At 46.8% G+C, this 7,431-nt stretch overlaps 1 non-coding gene across 1 annotated transcript; it reads left to right on the top strand.

Annotated features, from left to right (window-relative positions):
- The first annotated feature begins 6,401 nt into the window (after positions 1–6,401).
- On the top strand, positions 6,402–6,528 carry LOC112628176. The gene has a single exon (XR_003120348.1). It is a non-coding gene; the product is annotated as a small nucleolar RNA SNORA41 (small nucleolar RNA).
- The last annotated feature ends 903 nt before the right edge of the window (positions 6,529–7,431 follow it).

Raw genomic sequence — 7,431 nt, forward strand, 5'->3', positions numbered from 1 at the left:
TTTTTTTTTTTTTTTTTTTTTTTTTTTTTTGAGACGGAGTCTTGCTCTGTGCCCCAGGCTGGAGTGCAGTGGCGCGATCTCGGCTCACTGCAAGCTCCGCCCCCCCGGGTTCACGCCATTCTCCTGCCTCAGCCTCCCAAGTAGCTGGGACTACAGGCGCCCACCACCTCGCCCGGCTAATTTTCTTGTATTTTTAGTAGAGACGGGGTTTCACCGTGTCAGCCAGGATGGTCTCGATCTCCTGACCTCGTGATCCGCCCGTCTCGGCCTCCCAAAGTGCTGGGATTACAGGCTTGAGCCACCGCACCCGGCCGAAAGCAAGTTTATTAAGAAAGTAAAGGGATAAAGCAAGGTGACTCCATAGGCAAAGCAGCCCTGAGGGCTGCTGGTTGCCCATTTTTATGGTTATGTCTTGATTATATGCTAAACAAGGGCTGGATTATTCATGCCTCCCCTTTTTATTATTTATTATTTTTTAGACAGAGTCTCATTCTGTTGCTCATGCCGCCTAATTTTTGTATTTTTAGTAGAGACGGGGTTTCAGCATGTTGGACAGGCTGGTCTCGAATACATGGCCTTATGTGATCCACCCGCCTCAGCCTCGCAAAGAGCTGGGATTATAGGCATGAGCCGCTGTGTTGGGCAATGCCTCTTCATTTTAGACCATATAGGGTAACTTCCTGACGTTGCCATGGGATTTGTAAACTGGCATGATGCTGGTGGGAGGGTAGCAGTGAGGACAACCGGAGGTCACTCTCATCGCCCTGTTGGTTTTGGTGGGTTTTGGCCGGCTTCTTTACTGCAACCTGTTTTATCAGCAAGGTCTTTAAGATCTGTATCTTGTGCCGACCCTCCTATGTCATTCTGTGACTTAGGATACCTTAAGTGTCTGGGAAGGAAGCCCAGTATGTTTCAGCCTTATTTTACCTAGCCCCTATTCAAGATGGAGTTGCTCTGGTTTAAATGCCTCTGACAGAGTGACTGGAGTTTCAATTTAATACCTCCTCTCAGGGAGGAGAAAGAGAAGGAGAAGGACCCAAAATAGATAAGAGAATTGCCCAAAGATGGCAAAGGCCCCCTTTTGGACAGGGAGGAGATAAAGGAGAGGGTCAAGAGTCCATCTACCCTGTAAGGCAAACCAACCTGCCAGCCAAAACCGAAATGAAGTCAAGTTCATTGTATTCATAGCTTTGTTTTTTGCTTTCCCTTAGTTTTGTTTTTGTTTTGTTTTGAGACAGAGTTTCGCTCTTGTTGCCTGGGCTGGAGTGCAATGGCACAATCTTGGCTCACTGCAACCTCCACCTCCCGGGTTCAAGCAATTCTCCTGCCTCAGCCTCCCAAGTAGTTGGGACTACAGGCATGTGCCACCATGCCCGGCTAATTTCTGTATTTTTTTTTTTTTTTTTTGAGACGGAATCTCGCTCTGTCTCCCAGACTGGAGTGCAGTGGTGCGATCTCCACTCACTGCAAACTCCGTCGCCTCCCGGGTTCACGCCATTCTCCTGCCTCAGCCTCCTGAGAAGCTGGGACTACAGGCGCCCACCACCACGCCCGGCTAATTTTTTTTTGTATTTTTAGTAGAGACGGGGTTTCACCACGTTCGCCAGGATGGTCTCGATCTCCTGACCTTGTGATCCGCCTGCCTCAGCCTCCCAAAGTGCTGGGATTACAGGCGTGAGCCACCGCGCCCAGCCTAATTTCTGTATTTTTATCAGAGATGGGGTTTCACTGTGTTGGCTAGGCTGGTCTCGAACTCCTGACCTCAGGTGATCTGCCTGCCTTGGCCTCCCAAAGCGCTGGGACTACAGGCATGATCCACCGCGCCCGGCCAAAGTGAGACCCTTAGTTTTAAAGTAAATGTTCCTATGGATTTCTCTAAGCATATCTGGCTGAAATTAGCAGGAGTAGGAGATCCAAGATGAGAAGGGGTTTTGAGTGTTAGGATACCAGCCCCAGAGCCTGAGGTGGTGACTGGACTGGAAGAGCTTAAAGTTGAGGGTGGAAGGCTGAACTTGGAAATGCATTGGGAGTTTCATCATAGACAGGAGCACCACAAGAGAACTCAGAGAACCTGATTCAGTTTCTAATTTTGTAATCCATTCACTGTGATCCCTAGCAGTGTAATATTAATAATTGTTCAGCTTATTTTCTTGTCTGTAAAAAGTGGAAAATAATGTTTGTCTTACCTATTTCATAGCAACACTGTAAGAATCAAATGGGATTTTGTATTAAGGGAGGAGACCACCCCTCATATCATCTTATGCCCAATTTCTGCCTCTAAAGAAAGAAGAAGTAAAAACTAAAAGGCAGAAATGAAATCCACAGGCAGACAGCCCGGGCGCTGCACCCTGGGCCCGGCGGTTAAAGATCGACTCCTGACTTAATTGGTTCTGTTATCTATAGATTACAGACATTGTATAGAAACGCACTGTGAAAATCCCTGTCTTGTTTTGTTCCGATCTAATTATCCCTGCATGCAGTCCCCAGTCACGTACCCCCTGCTTGCTCAATCAATCACGACCCTCTCACATGCACCCCCTTAGAGTTGTGAGCCCTTAAAAGGGACAGGACTTGCCCACTCGGGGAGCTCAGCTCTTGAGACAGAAGTCTTGCCGATGCCCCCGGCCGAAGAAACCCCTTCCTTCTTTAATTCGGTGTCTGAGGAGTTTTGTCTGCCGCTCGTCCTGCTACAGTATATGAAAGCATCTTCCTTCACCACTTTACCAGAAAGAGACATTAAAGACCATGCCACCTGAACTAAACTACAAAGCAAGGGTATGGACAAATGCCAATCATCAAGAATTCTCAGTCGGGGGTGGTGGCTCACCCCTGTAATTCCAGCACTTTGGGAGGCCGAGGCAGGCAGATCACTTCAGGCCAGGAATTCAAGATCAGCCTGGCCAACGTGGTGAAGCCCCATCTCTACAAAAATTAGCCGGGCATGGTGGTGTACTCCTGTAATTCCAGCTACTCGGAAGGCTGAGGCATGAGAATCACTTGAACCTGGAAGGCGTAGGTTGCAGTGAGCCGAGATTGCGCCACTGTACTCCAGCCTGGGCGATAGAACAAGACTGTCTCAAAAAAGAACTTTCCACTTACGTTTGTCTCTTCTTAGGATTGCTAAACCCAGTCCTTGGTTTATTAATGACACATTCAGACTTATTTAGAACTTACTTAGAACTCCACCACACATTGTTACTTCATTCCTATCCTAAGCTGTTTTTGCATCCATAGCACCTGACCTCGTACTTGCAGCAGGAACCCTGTAAATACTCATGGACAAATATATGCAAATATTTTAATCAGAGAGAGTTTATCCATAACCTTAAATTCTCCTTTAACATAAACATTTCTATTTCTTTAAGCTGGAGTGTAAGGCCATTTCTGAGGAATTTTTTAAGTGGTGATGTCAATGTGTCTTATAAGATCAGTGATTATTAATACACTGATAGTTCGTATTTATACTATATCTATTTCTTTTTTTTTTTTTTTTTTTTTTGAGACGGAGTCTCACTGTGTCTCCCAGGCTGGAGTGCAGTGGCGTGATCTCGGCTCACTGCAAGCTCCGCCTCCCGGGTTCACGCCATTCTCCCGCCTCAGCCTCCCAAGTAGCTGGGACTACAGGCGCCCGCCACCGTGCCCGGCTAATTTTTTGTATTTTTAGTAGAGACGGGGTTTCACCATGTTAGCCAGGATAGTCTCGATCTCCTGACCTCGTGATCCACCCGCCTCGGCCTCCCAAAGTGCTGGGATTACAGGCTTGAGCCACCGCGCCCGGCATATACTATATCTATTTCAAAGAACATTATAACATTTAGGAATCAAGCCAGAACAAAGAAGCAACTTCAGACAAAGTGACTCTTTTGTGGCCTCTAGTAACTTGTGGCTTCAAACCATGAAGGCCATTGTATAAACTCCTTTGAGGGGTTATTGTGAGAATTAATTAGATTAAAATCTGCAAAGTGCTTTGAAGTTTTCCCAGAATTCCGTTATAAATAAAGATGACATTAATTTTTTTTTGAGGTATCTTTATGTCGGTCCTCCCAGAATCAAATGTAACAAGTTCACCTGCTATTGAACTGCCTGTGTTCCCTGAAGCAAAAACCCACGACTAAGCCAAATTTTACCTTTGGTGATTTTAAGCTGACCACAAGAGCACACACAATGGAGCACAATTTGTTGCCTTTATCACAAAGAGCTTGGTGTATGATATGCATGATGCAGTGTCTCATAATCCCTATGCCCCATGGTAATTACATATAAATTACTGTAGTTATTACAGCTATTTTATAGTGACCAACGAAGTTTTACCCTCCTCTTTGTTATTTATATTTGGATAATTTACATTCAGTTCATTTACAATAGGATTTAAAGCAGCCTTATCCCTAAACAATGTAAATGCTGAAAAACTTTCCTGATTCCAGTAACTGTTTAATCCTCATTGTATGAACAGAAGCACAAGCAGCTATTAAAGACAGGAGTCTTAGATTCAACTGTCTAATAGCTAGGGCTCCTTGGGAACCCCTTCTCCTTAGTCTCCTGGTCTTCTCTGATCCCAATCTTATCCCCAATGACCCCCTCAGCCCATGCTGTCCTCCCCCCTTCCCAAGAAGGAGCAGCTCTGAATATTCTGAGTGCTGGGCAGAAACTGTGGAGCAGCCCCAGGTGGGCCCTGGGGAACAGCGGGATAAGAGGCCTGTTGTAAATGAGGAACCTGTCTGGCAGGTGACCAACCTGGTTTGCTTGGGACTGAGGGGGGTTCCCAGGACATGGGACTTTCAGTTTACTGGAACTAATTGACCTGGGCATTAGATTAGGGTCTGGGACCCTGATATTGGCGGAGTCTTTTCTGGGTGGGGAGAGAATCTTACTTGGGAAACACACCTTGTTCCTTTTGGTTCCTGCAGCACACTGGTCTGGGTATGTCTTCTCAGGGAACTCTGGATGTGACTCCTGTACATGAAAATGGAAGAGGTCAGAGTTGTCCAAGAGGGAGGCCAGCCACATCCAGGCAGGGCCCCCATGGCCAGAACCCTGCTAGAGCCACCAAGGTCCCAGGTCAGTTCTGCAGCTTTGCAGGTGTTGAAATGACACCTGTGGATCAGGCTGGGGGAACGAATGTATGTTAAACAACTGCCCTGAGAGACTGGGTGGATTACTGTTCGATTATCTTCCTAATCCTGGGGGAATACACCTTTGCCATTTCCCTGGATGGCCCCCTTCACAGGACCAGTGATATGAGGAGCCAAGTTACCTTAGAGCTAGAACAAAGGTTTTTGTTTGTTTGTTTGTTTGTTGAGACAGAGTCTCCCTCTGTCACCTAGGCTAGAGTGCAATGGCACAATCTCGGCTCACTGCAACTTCCGCCTCCCGGGTTCAAGCGATTCTTCCGCTCTAGGCTCCCAGGAAGCTGGGATTATAGGCACCCGCTATCATGCCTGGCTAATTTTTGTATTTTTGTAGAGACGGGGTTCCACCATGTTGGCCAGGCTGGTCTTGAACTCCTGACCTCAGGTGATCCGCCCGCCTCGGCCTTCCAAAGTGCTGGGATTACAGGCATGAACCACCGCACCCAGCCTAGAACAAAGGTTTTGAAAGGAGAAAAAGGTTGGTTGGTTGGTTGGAGACAGGGTCTTGCTCTGCTGCCCAGGCTGGAGTGCAGTGGTGTCATTTGGGGTCACCTCTGCCTCTTCCTATGTGTAGTTTTTTTTTTTTTTTGAAGGAGTCTCGCTCTGTTGCCCAGGCTGGAGTGCAGTGGCGCAATCTCGGCTCACTGCAAACTCTGTCTCCCAGGTTCAAGTGATTCTCCTGCCGAGGCCTCCAGAGTAGCTGGACTACAGGTGCCCGCCACCATGCCCGGCTAATTTTTTGTATTTTTAAAGTAGAGACGGGGTTTCACTGTGTTAGCCAGGATGGTCTTGATCTCCTGACCTCGTGATCCGCCTGCCTTGGCCCCCCAAAGTGCTGGGATTACAGGCGTGAGCCACCATGCCCAGACCCTATGTGTAATTTTTAAGTGAAAGTGCAAAATCCTAGTCTAATCTTCCCGGAAATTTTTCCCCAGGCCCACATCAGGTGAGGCCCACAGATACCCAACCCCTCTACTATGTACTGATTCTTATAATTTAGAGGAGGACACTCACGTACTACTACTCTAACTGTCTTTAATCCTCCCAGTTGTGTTTAGTCCTGAGTTGTGACCTCAAAGCTCATAGGCTTGTCTTCCTTTTGTAAATAGTTTGGATATTTTTATCTCAAAGTGCATTATTTTGCACTTGCTCCCACGAGTGCTCGTTTGTCAATTGTCAGATCACATGGTCAGATTTATAGGCTCTTCTGATTATCTAGCTCAGGGATTGGCAGACTTTTTCTGTAGAAGTCCAGATAATAAATAATGTCAATTCCACCACTATTGGCTGCAGTTCTTCTTATGGTAGCAGTTGTTGCATTTCTCTGTGGGAAAGAAAAGAGGATTAAACACCTCTTTCTTAGCAAAACAGAGAGTAGGCATATGTGTGACAGACACAAGATGTATTCTGTAGTTTTGTTTGGCAGGAGATGATCCATTTCAAAACAAATTAAGAAGACTTGGAAAAAATATAATTCAGTATTTGAATAATGCTGTTTCTTGTTCTTTTAAAAAAATAATTTTAGCGGCTGGGCGCGGTGGCTCAAGCCTGTAATCCCAGCACTTTGGGAGGCCGAGACGGGCGGATCACGAGGTCAGGAGATCGAGACCATCCTGGTTAATACGGTGAAACCCCGTCTCTACTAAAAAGTACGAAAAACTAGCCAGGCGAGGTGGTGGGCGCCTGTAGTCCCAGCTACTTGGGAGGCTGAGGCAGGAGAATGGCGTGAACCCGGGAGGCGGAGCTTGCAGTGAGCTGAGATCTGGCCACTGCACTCCAGCCTGGGCGACAGAGCGAGACTCTGTCTCAAAAAAAAAAAAAAAAAAAAAATTTTAGGCCAGGCGCGCTGGCTCACACCTGTAATCCCAGCACTTTGGGAGGCTGAGGCGGGCAGATCACGAGGTCAGGAGATCCAGACTATCCTGGCTAACATGGTGAAACTCGTCTCTACTAAAAATACAAAAACTTAGCCGGGCGTGGTGGCAGGTGCCTGTAGTCGCAGCTACTTGGGAGGCTGAGACAGGAGAATGGCGTGAACCCGGAAGACGGAGCTTGCAGTGAGCTGAGGTCGCGCCACTGCACTCCAGGCTGGGTGACAGAGCAAGACTCCATCTCAAAAAAAAAAAAAGTAATAATAATAATAATTTTAGCTTTGCAGCAATCCTCAGGTGTCAGTCAGTCACTCTGCCTTGTAGCAGCAGCCAACAAGAGAGTAAACAAATGAGCATGGCTGTGTTCCAATAAAACTTTATTTATGGAAACTGGGATGTGACTTTCATATAATTTTAATGTGTCACAAAAT

Source organism: Theropithecus gelada, chromosome 7a (assembly GCF_003255815.1).
Source record: "Theropithecus gelada isolate Dixy chromosome 7a, Tgel_1.0, whole genome shotgun sequence".
Taxonomy (NCBI): Eukaryota; Metazoa; Chordata; class Mammalia; order Primates; family Cercopithecidae; genus Theropithecus; species Theropithecus gelada.